Here is a 14,384-nt window from a genome sequence, read left to right as displayed (position 1 = left end):
TATATCTGGGAGAGCCAAATATCTGTAGGAAACCCAGACTGCATATTTTCTGAGTCCTGGGATAGGGATAGCAGTTTGAAAAGCACATAGTTCACATACGAAGGTCATACATGGACTAATTTTAACGTGTATTCTGGAGGGACAGGGGTTTGTTGGAATTTTCTCCTGAGAAATGCTGGTATGTGCCATTTCCCCTCTCTTTTTGTAATCTAGCTGAACTGATACTGGCAGGCTCCATTCCTGACACTTTCTATTTACCTTGCTAACTCTGTTCACCCTACCCTGGCATTTTCCTGAAGACCCAGTCAGACTAGCACCCTTTCAAAATGACTATTGTTTTGCTACACCCCATGGGTGACTTTAGCACCAGCTATACTAGAGTGTCTGCAACGCGTGGCTGAGCCTTGCAGTCAGGCACATCAAAAGCTTGTCCTACACACCAATGAGCCTGCAACAGTTGTGCCCAGGCTTCACCAGCCAGTGTGTCCATATAAACTGTGGCCCAGAGACAACAGGAGGCTACATTAGTTCACCCAGGAAATACATTTGGAACCCCTGGCTCTGGTGACAAAGGAGATTCCACCACAGGGCCCCATAGGACACTTTCTAAGTAATTCCACTTTTCAAGACCAGGATTTTTAGCCTACCTACCTAATTACTAGAGTCAAACAGGTAAAATGAGAGAAAAGAATATGTTACAAAGAAAAAAATGGGCAAAACCCCAGAAAAAGAACTCAATGAAACTGAAGTAAAGTGTCTACTTACTAGATGAAGAGTTCAAAGTAACAGTCATAAAAACTCTCATTAAACTCTGTGAACAAATGGGTAAATACCATGAAAAACTCAAAGAGATAAAAATGATAGGAAAAGATTTATCAGAACCAGACAATTTCATAACTGATATGAAAAATACACTGAAGAAAATCACCATTAATTCAGATAACACAGAAGAATGGATTGGCAATCAGGAAGACAAGACAGTGAAAATACACAATTGGAAGAGCAAGAAGAAAAAGAATTAAAAAGATTGAGGATAACATAAGGTCCTTTTGCGAAAATGTCAAATGTACTGACATTAAAATTATAGGAATCCCAGAAGGAAAAGAGAGAGAAAAGGGACAGAAAACCTATTTGAAGAAAAAATGGCTGAAAACTTCCCTAACCTGGCAAAAGAAACAGATTTCCAAGTCCAGGAAGCATAAAGAGTCCCAAACAAGATGAATCAAAAGAGACCCACACCAAAACACATTATAATTAAATTTTTAAGAGTTAAAGATAAAGAGAGAATCTGAAAAGCAGCAGAGAAAAACAACTAGTTACATACAAAGAATGTCCATAAGAATATCAGTTAACTTTTCAACAGAAACTTAGCAGGCCAGAAGAAAGTGGCATGATATATTGAATATGATGAAAGAAAAAAACCTACAACCAAGAATACCTTACCCAGCAAGGTTATTATTCAGATTTAAAGAAGAGATCAAGATTTTCCTAGACAAACAGAAGCTAAAGGAGTTCATCACCAGAAAACCAGCATTACAAGAAATGTTAAAGTGAATTCTTTAAGTGGGAAAGAAAAGGCCAAACTAGAGATAAGAAAATATATGAAAGAAAAACAAATCTCACCTGTAAATGCAAAAAAAAAAAAAAAAAAAAGAGTTAGTAAACAAATCACTTATAAGTCTTGTATGAGAACAATTGAAATGGCAATAAGCATATAACTGTCAACAATTACATAAATGTAAATTGACTAAGTGCTCCACTGAAAAAATATAGGGTGACTGAGTGGATAAAAAAACAAGACCTTCACATAAGCTGCCTACATGAGATTCCATATTGAAAGACATATAGATGGAAAGTAAAGAGATGGAAAAGATATTTCATGAAAATGGAAATGAAAAAAGAAGCTGTGATAACAATACTTACATCAGAAAAAAAGAGTTTAAAACAAAGGTTATAACAAGAGACAAAGAAGGACATAGCAATTCCACTTCTGGTGTTTATCTAAAGAAAACAAAATACTAATCCAAAAAGCTATATGCACCCCTATATTCACTGCCACATTATTTAGAATGGCCAACATATGAAAGCAACCTAGGTGTTCATCAATAAATAAATAAAGCAGTGGATTTAAACACGTACAAACACCAGAACATTACTCAGCTATAAAAAAGAATTAAATCTTGCCATTTGTTATAATATGAATAGAACTAGAAGGTACTATATTAAGTGAAATAAGTCAGGGGAAGACAAACACTATCATTCCACTTCTATGTGGAATCTAACAAAATAAAACAAATGAACAAACAGACCTACAGATACAGAAAAATTGATATTTTCTAAAGGGTTCAATGGTTGGGGTATGGGCAAAAAGGTGAAGGGGATTAAGAGTTACAAACCTACAGGTGTAACATAAGTCATGGGATACAAAGTAGTGCATAGGGAACAAGGTCAATGATATCACAATAACTGCCTGGTGACAGACGGATAGTGGAATTTTTGTGTTAATCACTTTGTAAGGTATATAACTGTTCAATCTCATTATGTTGTACACTTGAAATTAATATAATATATGCCAATTATAATTTAAAAAGAGCTTACATGGCCCTGGCCGGTTGGCTCAATGGTAGAGCGTCAGCCTGGAGTGCAGAAGTCCCGGGTTCAATTCCCGCCCAGGGCACACAGGAGAAGTGCCCATCTGCTTCTCCACCCTTCCCCCTCTCCTTCCTCTCTGTCTCTCTCTTCCCCTTCTGCAGCGAGGCTCCATTGGAGCAAAGATGGCCCGGGCACTGGGGATGGCTCCTTGGCCTCTGCCCCAGGCGCTGGAGTGGCTCTGGTCGCAACAGAGCGATGCCTCGGAGGGGCAGAGCATCGCCCCCTGGTGGGCAGAGCGTCGCCCCCTGGTGGGTGTGCCGGGTGGATCCCGGTGGGGCACATGCAGGAGTCTGTCGGACTGTCTCTCCCCATTTCCAGGGAGAGACATAAAAATATAAATAAATAAATAAATAAATAAATAAATAAATAAATAGAATAAAAAGAGCTTACATTACAACCTGGCCTGTGTTGGCATAGTGGATAAAGCATCAACCTGGAACACTAAGGTCACTGGTTCAAAACTCTGGGCTTGCCTAGGCAAGATACATATGGGAGTTGATGCTGCCTGCTCCTCCCACATTCTCTCTCCTTTCTCTGTCTCTCCCTCTTCTCTAAAATAAATAAATAAAATATTAAAACAACTAAAAATAAAAATAAATAAAAAGAGCTTACATTCCAGAATAAAAATGAGGCATGAGGACAATGGTTTGTTTACTCTCTTTAAAAAGTACTGTAAAGTACTCAAGGGTGTTTATATTTAACTTCAATGAGAAGTACCATAAGAATTTACACTCTGTATTTGGAATAAACTGACTAGGACTGGAACTTTAAAAAAAATAAGAAGAAAATAAAATACAACCCTGATATATCACTTTTCATATTTAAGCTAGTTGATAATATTTGTTTAATTAGAAAATTTAAACTTCTTAATTGGGCATGAAAGTTCTTTCATAAATTTGCTTCTCTTTCAATACAGCCTACCAAGGACCTTGGTGAAAATGAAATAGCCTCCTAAATTAATCCTGGGACTCCATGTACCCAGGCTCAGGGCCGGATTTGGATTTTTTTAGCCCTCACATGAAGACTACAGCTTCTTTAGCCATCTTGTTCTTTTATGACACCATCTAAATGTGCACTATGTGATTAATAAGGTTGATCTTTGTATGTCATTCCTTACCAGAGAGAAACCTTTCACAGAAGCTGCATCCCCAATCTTCCCAGTAGAACTGCTCTTAAGTTTCATTGGCCAGGACAGGGTTCTCTATATTCATTTCTAAACTAATTTGTTTAAACAATGTTTTGATTCATTTGATTTATTGTGATTCATTCTCTAGAACAGTAAATTTCACATAAGTGAGATCATAAGATATTTATTTTTCTCTGCCTGGTTTGTTTCATTTAGCATAAAGCTCTCTAAACCCATCATGCTGTCGCAGAATGCAAGATTTCCTTCTTTTTTTATGGCTATGTAGTATTCTGTTGTGTAAATGCAACACAGCTTTTTTATTTTTTATCAACTGATGGACACTTGGGTTGTATTTCTCAACTTCTTTTCCTCCACTTCAAATCTCCAACATCCTGTGTCCTTTTTATTCTTATTGTTTTACACATTTACATATGTAAAGCAATTTTGCAAGTCTTCCAGTACTCATTAATGTTCAATTTTGAACAACTACATGTAAAGTATCAACTCTTTCTAGTCAACCAGAGAGAACATAATTTTGTCTTTTCCCAGTCACATTTACAGTCTTAAAAATTCTGAATTTCTTTTAGGTTACTGTAAAAAACATACATTTTTGATGTCATATTTTGACTCTTGATCCTGTTATATTTCTTTCATCCCAATTTTGCTAAAATGGCAGTTGCCAGATCATCTCTAACAAGCCTTCCAGACTTCACATTTGGTCACCCTACTCCATGCTTTGAAAATACACTGGACACATTTTTATCATTATTGTCAACATTTTTTATAATAATCAGAAAAGGCATGCACTGTTTTATGATGTATTTCTTTTTTAAAAATGTAATTAATATATGAATTTTTGAGATATTTGCTTAAATGCACATTAGCTACAGAATTCTCTAGATGGTACAATGTAACAACTAAAAATATGTTATGTTTTATTGTAAAAACTTTAAGTTGATATATAATACCTAAACACAAAAACTAATACCAATACTTTCCAATGCTAACATTTTTTATTTGAAAATGACTGTTTAATTATTAATGTGTCTCTCCCATTAAAAACTTTAATTAAATTTATTATTTTTACATAGTTGTATCAGGTTATTGCAATCTTAATACTATGGGTAAATTGTCAGAACATCTATTTCTAGTGGATAGTACTAGAATTTCTTACGCTATATACCAGAATTCCCTTTTCCACTATTTTATTTTTCAGTTGTCTTATATCTTAAAATGTAACAGAACAATTTTAGTAAAAAGTAAAATTGATAAAAATAACAAAACATCATCATTACATAATGTTACAAAATAATATATAAATATTTATCAAGGCATACTGTCAGTATTTTATATGCATGAGCTCATTTAATCTTAATAAAACACGCTAGGCCGACCTGTGATAGCACAGTGGATAAAGCATCAACCTGGAACACTTAGGTCACTGGCTTGCCTGGTCAAGATGCATATAGGAGTTGATGATTCCGGCTCCTCTCTTCTCTCTCTCTCTCTCTTCCTCTGTCTCTCTCTCTCCCTTCTCTAAAATGAATAGATTTAAAAATTAAAAAGAAAACACTCTAAAATCAATATTATTCACATTTTAAAGATGAAGTCTAAGGCAATTTACCCAAAGTCATACAAAAGTTAGTGGTTTAATCAAGATTCAAACTAAAGCATTCTATCTCTGGAGGCTGTTACATGCCACAGAAATTAATAATTAAGTTGTAGCTTTTAGTTTGAGAGAAGTAGTTCTTATTTTACCCCACAATGAAGCAAGAATGGGAAGATTAAATAAGAAACAAATATCTCTTGACCTTTGGATTTTTAGTAAAGGCAATTTATTTGATAATATCATTTCCAAATTTATGCACTTTTATTAATTCCACATTATCTTTAGGTTAAAATCCAAATATTTAGAAGTCATTCAAAATGTCCTATAAGACTGATTCAACTTTCTCAGAATTATCTCTAGTCATTTTTGTTAAGATAATATGTGTTACAATAAAGGGACATAGACTTTGGCTTCAGACTGATCTGAAATAAATTATGAAAATTATTCTCCAGTTCTGTAATGCTAATCATATTAAGTCTTGTCATCAAAATAGTCTCATCTATGAAATGAAATGATTCCCCATATATCTGTAGAGTTTGTGATGGTTATATATAATAACCTCACAATATTTCTTTGCTCTCTTTCTAGAAATTGATGACAAGTAATATTACTAGTTACACATGTACATTCATGTCTTAGGTCCTCATTTCTGAGAATACTAACCTGTCCCTGACACTGTCACCCAAAGCATTCTGAAATCCTATAGTGAATCTCTCCTACTTATAAACTATTACTGTGTCTAATACCTAAGCCAATTAATTGACAATTATGCAATGGTTTATAATGTTTCTTATTATTTTATTCTATTTCTATTTTACAGTCTAACATTTTACATTTTGATTCATGATTTAATAACAAAATGTATAATCCTTGAGGTCAAGGAACATACAGTGACTATAAATTTTGTAAAAGTATTAACAGCCTGACCAGGCGGTGGCGCAGTGGATAGAGCGTTGGACTGGGTTGCGGAGAACCCAGGTTCAAGACCCCAAGGTCACCCGCTTGAGCGTGGGCTCATCTGGCTTGAGCAAAAAGCTCACCAGCTTGGACCCAAGGTCGCTGACTCAAGCAAGGGGTTACTTGGTCTGCGGAAGGCCCACGGTCAAGGCACATATGAGAAAGCAATCAATGAACAACTTAGGTGTCGCAACAAAAAACTGATGATTTGATGCTTCTCATCTCTCTGTTCCTATCTGTCTATCCCTATCTATCCATCTCTCTGACTCTCTCTTTGTCCCTGTAAAAAATATATATTAAAAATAAAATGATATATTAACAATATTCTGCTTATTTTACCTATCATTTTACTATGTTGTAATCTTGGTTTTAAATGTATCAAATTTAAACATGTCTTGATGAAATGAATTATTTATTAGGTACTCACCTTTTGCTAGATATTATGTTTATCATTTTTTTATAATTTAACCCAACAACTTTCCTATAAGTACACAGTACCTTAAAAGAGTGGTTGTGACAAGATAGAAAATCAATTGACTGTGTACATGTATGAATAATGAATAACCTGTATGTAAAGCAGTATCATTTATCATATTAAGTCCAGATCCAAAGTAGACTCATTTTGTAGAACTGATCATAAAGTCAATATATGATAAAATTATGGTGAAAATTGATAAATGCAGGTCAATAGGTTTATCATTATTATCACTATTATGTATTCAAATTAATAATTATAAGGAATATTAATTTAATGTCTCCATATTAGGCACTCTGTAAGATTAAACCTATATGACATCATTTAATACTTTCAAAAGTCATAGATAAGTACTATTATTTTTTCAATTTTATAGGTAAGAAAACTAAAATGAATATTAACTAAATCACTCAAATAGCTACACATGATAGAGACAAGAATTACAAAAATAATTTTGGTGTGATTTATTTTATACATATCCACCATATTAAGTACCATTTTATACTACTTCTTAAATTATGATTGATAAAGTATGGCATAAAAGAAGAAAACAAAATGAAAAAAAAAAAGAGATCACATATTTGATGGACTCTTGAACACCATGGATTAGAACTCCACAGGTTCACTTTCACACAGATTTTTTTTTCCAATTGACCCATGCAGTTCAATGGACTGGAGCAGTTCAAAACTGTATTGTTCAATGATGAATCAGTAGTTGGAAATAATGAAGTATGAGGAGGGTCAACTGTACTTTATGCTATTAATTTCACCAAGAGGTATGGCTCACTTCTAAGCTCACCAGAGAATTATAAAATTTAATAATTAGTAATAAAAAATCTTAAGAAGAAATAGGCCGATGTATCTGTGTGTGTGTGCGTGTAGGTACCATGGAAGAATATATGTGAGATTTTAAGTGTAGAAGTATAATTTATTAGCTATAGTTATATATAGTATATTAACCCCCCAACTGAAATGTAGCCACAATGAGAGCAGACGTTCATCTGCTTTATTCAATATTGTAGCTGCATTGCTTAGACAAGTACTTAGAATATAGTAAGTATTCAAAAACTGCTCATTGAATGAAGATGTCTGTGAGTTTACTGTGCATTTTTTCTACCACTTCTTATTGAGTCACACAGAATGTGATTATGCAAGATGTTATCCTATAGTGGTTAAAACAGTGCATTTCACACAGTACTGAATTGATTTATTCTCACTGAAACCATAGAAAATACGACAAAATATATTTAGTAGTATAGATGATTAAAGTAAAGCATTTTACAACTGAACAAACCAGGATTTAGAAATTCAGGTCACTCTGACACCAGAGCCCAAGTTCTAAGTCAGTGCATCTCAAGTCTTTTCCCCAAGTTTTATTGAGATATAATTGGCATACAGCACTGTATAAGTTTAAGGTGTACAGCAGAACAATTTGATTAGCATATGTTGTGATTACTACCATATGTTTAGTTAACATCCATCATCTCATACAGACACAAAAAGAAAAAAAAAAGTGTTATTTCTTGTGATGAGAGCTTAGAATTTACATTCTTAATAACTTTCAAATATACCATATAGTAGTATTAACTGTAGTCATAACATTATCCTTTACATCTCAAGTACTTATTTATTTTATAGCTGGAAGTTTGTACCTTTTGACCACATTCATGAAATCCCCTATGGTAAGCACAAATCTGATCTTTTTCTAAGCTTGTTTTTTGTTTGTTTCTTTTTGCTTTTTAGTTTCAACATTCAAGTGAGATCATGCAGTATTTGTCATTGTCTGACTTATTTAACTTAGCATAATACCCTGGAGGTTCACCCGTGTTATTGCAAGTGGCAAGATGTTCTTCTTTTTATGGTTAAATAATATTCCATTGTAATGCCACAAATTCTTCATCCTTCTATGTGTCCATGGAAACATGAGTTGTTTCCATATTTGATCTATTATAAACATTGCTGCTTTGAGCAAAGGCGTTCAATTGTCTTTTTAAGATAGTATTTATTTTAATATATATTCCCATAAAGGAATTATGGATTATATGGAATTTTTATTTTAATTTTTTTAAAGAACCTCATACTTTTTTCTATAGTGACTATACCTATTTATAATCCTATCAGCCATACAGAGATTTCACTTTTCTCAACATCCTAACCTGCATATGTTATGCCTGCTTTTTTGATGTTAGCTATTCTAAATGGGTACGAGGTAATATTTTACTGTGGTTTATTAGAAATGTTAAAGGGTTTTCTTTAAGAAGAAGTATTTAAAAATATAAATAATAAATGTCATTAAAAGTAACAAAATCTTACCATTTGCAACAGCACTGATGGTTCTAAAGGGTATTATACTAAGGGAATTAAGTCAGTCAGAGAAAGACAAATACTGTAACATTACACTTATATGTGAAATCTTATAAAAACGAACAAACAAAATGAAAACAGACTCATTGATACAAAGAACAGACTGATGGTGGGCAGAGGGGAGGAGGTTTGGGATGAAAACAGTGAAGGGATTGAGAAGTATAGATTGGTAGTTACAAATAATCATGGGATGTAAAGTATAGCATAGGAAATATAGTCAATAACACTGTTATAATTATGTATGGTACCATTGTTATAATTATGTATGGTACCATTGTAAACTGTAATTTAATTTTTTATTAAAATAAAAAGCCTGACCAGGCAGTAGCACAATGGATAGAGTGTCAACCTAGGATGCTGAGGACCCAGGTTTGAAACCCCAAAGTTGCCAACTTGAGCATGGGCTCATCCAGCTTGAGTGCGAGATGCTGGCTTGAGCCTAAAGGTCGCTGACTTGAAGCCGAAGGTCTCTGGTTTGAGTCCAAGGTTCCTAGTTTGAGTAAGGGGTTCCTCACTCTGCTGGAGTACCTCCTACCCCCATCAAGTCACATATGAGAAAATAATCAATGAACAACTAATGTGCTACAACAAGTTGATGCTTCTCATCTTTCTCTCTTTCTGTCTGTCTGTCTGTCTCTCTCTTTCTTTCTTGCTAGAGAAATAAAAAGAGAGAGAAACTGTCTTCTCCTTTGGGTATTATTGGCTCTCTTGTCAAATTTTACTCTCTTGTCAAGATTCCCAGGTTCTATTCTAGTCTGCGGTCTATGTATCTGTCTTTATGCGATTATTTTCTTGTTTGGAATTCTACAGCTTTATTATATAGCTTAAAAGGAGGAAATATGATACCTTCTACTTTGTTTTTCTTCTCAGAAATGCTTTGGGTATTCAGGGTCTTTGGTGGTTCTATATAAATTTTAGAATGTTTTATACTTCTGTAAGAAATGCCATTAGAATCTTGATAAAGATTGCATTGAACCTATAGATAGATGTCTTTGGTGGTATGGGAATTTTAACCATATTAACTTTTCCAGTCCATGAACACAAGATATCTTTTTATTTGTCTGTGTCTTCAATTTCTTTTATCAATACTTACAGTTTTTAGTTTAGAGAGATTTCACCTACTTAGTTAAATTTATTCCTGAGTAAATTTACTGTTCTTGATGTTATTGTAAGTGGGATAGTTTTTCTAATTTCTTTATAAATAATTTGTTGTAAGTGTATAGAAACAACACTGAATTTTGTATGTTAATTATATATCCTGCAAATTTACAGAATTTTCTGATTAGAGGTTATGTGTGTTTTGTGGCATGTTTAGGATTTTCTATATATAAAATTATGTCATCTGTAAATATAGTTAATTATAATTTTTCCTTTCCTATTTGAAGCTTTTTCTTTCCTGTCTGATTTCTCTGGCTAGGACTTAAAGTACTACACTGAATAAGAGTAATGGGAGGTGAGAGTGCGCAAAACCCAAATCTCATGGGCCACACGTCTAGCATTAAAGCTCTAAGTTACTGTACTGTACTGTCTCCAAAGGTTTTATGACAGGTTGGTGAGTGAATGGGTGCATGTTCCATAAAAGCTATTTGCAATACATGCAATTAAAAATATTTCAAAAAATTTTTAGCTTGGTTCTGCCTAAATTTTATGATAATAGCAAACAGACCTTTAAATTATGTTATTGATATTTGGGCAATATCCCTGTCACATATCATTAGCATCGATGTCAATGTCATAAGGTGGCACGCATACACACTATCCTCACAATGTCAAAAACCTATTAAAGGTCTGTGATCTTTGCATAAGAGTTTTTGTTATTTCTAAGTATTTTCAAAACTTGACATGCTTGTTTGCTATCAATAAAATAAATGCAATTTTAAAACAGAACATGAAATACTATCTTTTGTTTCTGTCTTCACATGCTTTTTTTTCCCTGGACATATCATATATATATATATATATATATATATATATATATATATATATATATTCATCTGTATACATAACAGAGAAATCAGTTATTAAAAGATTTTATATTACTGTAATGACAGCAAATTATTTCTTTCTTAAATATTTACATTTTAAAGTTGTTTTGCACCTCAGAAACATTGATACGTGAAGACACATGTAGCCCCATGTTCATTGCAGCACTGTTCACAGTGGCCAAGACATGGAAACAACCAAAAAGCCCTTCAATAGAAGACTGGATAAAGAAGATGTGGCACATATACACTATGGAATACTACTCAGCCATAAGAAATGATGACATCAGATCATTTACAGCAAAATGGTGGGATCTTGATAACATTATAAGGAGTGAAATAAGCAAAGCAGAAAAAAACAAGAACTACATGATTCCATACATTGGTGGAACATAAAAATGAGACTAAGAGACATGGACAAGAGTGTGGTGGTTACCAAGGGTGGGGGGGGAGGGAGGACATGGGAGGGAGGGAGGGAGAGTTAGGGGGAGGGGGAGGGGCACAGAGAACTAGATAGAGGGTGACGGAGGACAATCTGACTTTGGGCGAGGGGTTTGCAACATAATTTGATGACAAAATAACCTAGATATGTTTTCTTTGAATATATGTACCCTGATTTATTAATGTCATCCCATTACCATTAATAAAAATTTATTAAAAAAAAAAAAAAATAAATAAAGTTGTTTTGCTCCCATTCAACATGTTTCTAATGTACTTAACTACATACCTTCTGGGAGAATTACAGATTTTTATCAATACGTGAAATAAAACTGTTTCTGAGCTAAGAAAACACAAAAGTCTGTCATCTTTCATGGCTAAAAAAACAGTGCTTTAAAATTATCTAACAATTCAATATGGCTGAATAAAATTTTTATTATCTTTGTATTCTCTCTCAGACTGGAAATAAAGATGAATAAAATCCTCAATGGTATTATATTTATTTTTTTTAAACTCAAAGACAAACAGATTATTAAGAAATGTAACATCATAACACTGAGAAAATAATAAAACAGCATGCTAATCTTAATTTAAATCAATGCATGTATTTATTTATTTATTTATTTATTTATTTATTTATTTATATATTTTTGTATTTTTCTGAAGCTGGAAACAGGGAGAGACAGACAAACTCCCGCATGCGCCCAACCGGGATTCACCCGGCACGCCCACCAGGGGCGACGCTCTGCCCACCAGAGGGCGATGCTCTGCCGTGACCAGAGCCACTCTAGCGCCTGGGGCAGAGGCCAAGGAGCCATCCCCAGCGCCCGGGCCATCTTTGCTCCAATGGAGCCTTGGCAGTGGGAGGAGAAGAGAGAGACAGAGAGGAAGGAGGGGGGGTGGAAAAGCAAATGGGCGCTTCTACTATGTGCCCTGGCTGGGAATCGAACCCCGGTCCCCCACACATCAGGCCGATGCTCTACCGCTGAGCCAACCAGCCAGGGCCCAATGCATGTATTTATAAAGAACATTTTGGTTTACTTCTTTTAAGTACCTTATTCTTCTATTTAAATATAAAATATCAACAAATATACACACAATTACTACAATTACTAAAATTTATATAACATTGTTGACCATTGAAATATACCTTTTTTTCTGGAGAATATAGTATGTCTGTATGTCCAGGTTAGGATTAATAGTAAATATTAAAACAAGTTCACATTATGTTAAACTGTAAATTTATTTGATTTTCTCCAATGAGACAATCCAGACTATTTTTATGTTATCTAGAAGGTCATTTTATTTTGCAACTAGCTTATTTATATTTATTAACTATTAAAATAAACTAAAGAAGCATTCTTAATTTTTTTGTTTGTTCTTTGTTTTCTGTTTTTGTTTTTATTTTTAGTAAAAGAGAAGGGGTGGGGACAGACAGATAGAGACAGACAGGAAAGGAGAGAGATGAGAAGCATCAACACATAGTTATAGCTGTAGCACTTGAGTTGTTCATTGATTGCTTTCTCATATGTGCCTTTGCAAGGAGCTCCAGCTGAGCCAGTGACCCCTTGCTCAAGCCAATGACCTTGGGCTTATGCTAATACCTTGGGCTTCAATAGAGCAACCTTTGAGCTCAAGACAAAGACCATAGGGTCATGTCTACTATCCCACACCAAAGCCCATCACCCCACACTCAAGCTGGTTGAGCCTGTGCTCAAGCCAGTGACCTTGGGATTTTCAACCTGGGTTCTCGGCACCCCAAGCTGATGCTATACCTACTGCGCCACTGCCTGGTCAAGCAAGAAGGGTTCTGGATTTAAAATGTTTAAAATCCAAAGTAGAATATAAGTAATATCCATAAAATATAAACAAATAAAGCAATTTCTTTGATTATAATTAAAGAATTTAAAAAATAATAACCTAAGCCCACTTTTTAAGAAAAACTAAAGACAAATATGAATACTTGTAATACCTGCTAAAATAACAAACTTCAGTGCAGGCAGCAGAGGTGGGAGTGAGGAGTCTGCTTCATGAATATTTCTGAGCGATCAAATGAGCCCAATACCTCTAAATTATTTGCATAATGCTCAAGCATAAATTATTTTTTAATAATTCTGGATAGCAGAGCAATACTAATAAGTTTATATTAAATGCTTCTTACTTCCAAGCACTGTTCTAGAGATGTCTAATTATTGAAAATAGAAGGATTGCCTGACCTGTGGTGGCACAGTGGATAAAGCATCAACCTGGAAATGCTGAGGTTGCCGGTTCGAAACCCTCGGCTTGCCTGGTCAAGGCACATATGGGAGTTGATGCTTCCAGCTCCTCCCCCCTTCTCTCTCTCTCTCTCTCTCCTCTCTGTCTCCCTCTCTGTCTCTCTCTCTCCCTTTCTCTCTCCTCTCTAAAATGAATAAATAAAATTTAAAAAAAAAAAAAAAAGAAGGATTATGCAGGTTGGAATCAACCATATAAGGCTTTTCTGTGCAATTTTATCTCAATTAATCTTTTGTCTTATTATTTTATCATTAAAATAAAGAGAACAAACCAACCTCAAAAGATCACTGAGAATTAAATAAGTACATAGTGATCTTAATCTTAAAGTAAACCCTCTGTGAGAACTGGTATTCTAAACAATTAAACAGGTTAAAATTTTTTTTAAACACATCATTCTTTGTATAAAAATATGGCCTAGGCAATGGTTCTAATCTTTGCTCAGGGTGAGCTGATGAGAACTCAAGAGGCCACCAGGAAACCACCAAGGAAGTGCAGCTATTAATATAC

This window comes from Saccopteryx bilineata, chromosome 6 (genome assembly GCF_036850765.1).
Source record: "Saccopteryx bilineata isolate mSacBil1 chromosome 6, mSacBil1_pri_phased_curated, whole genome shotgun sequence".
NCBI classification, from domain to species: Eukaryota; Metazoa; Chordata; class Mammalia; order Chiroptera; family Emballonuridae; genus Saccopteryx; species Saccopteryx bilineata.
The sequence above is the reverse complement of the archived record's forward strand: the minus strand, read 5'-3'. Positions refer to the sequence as shown.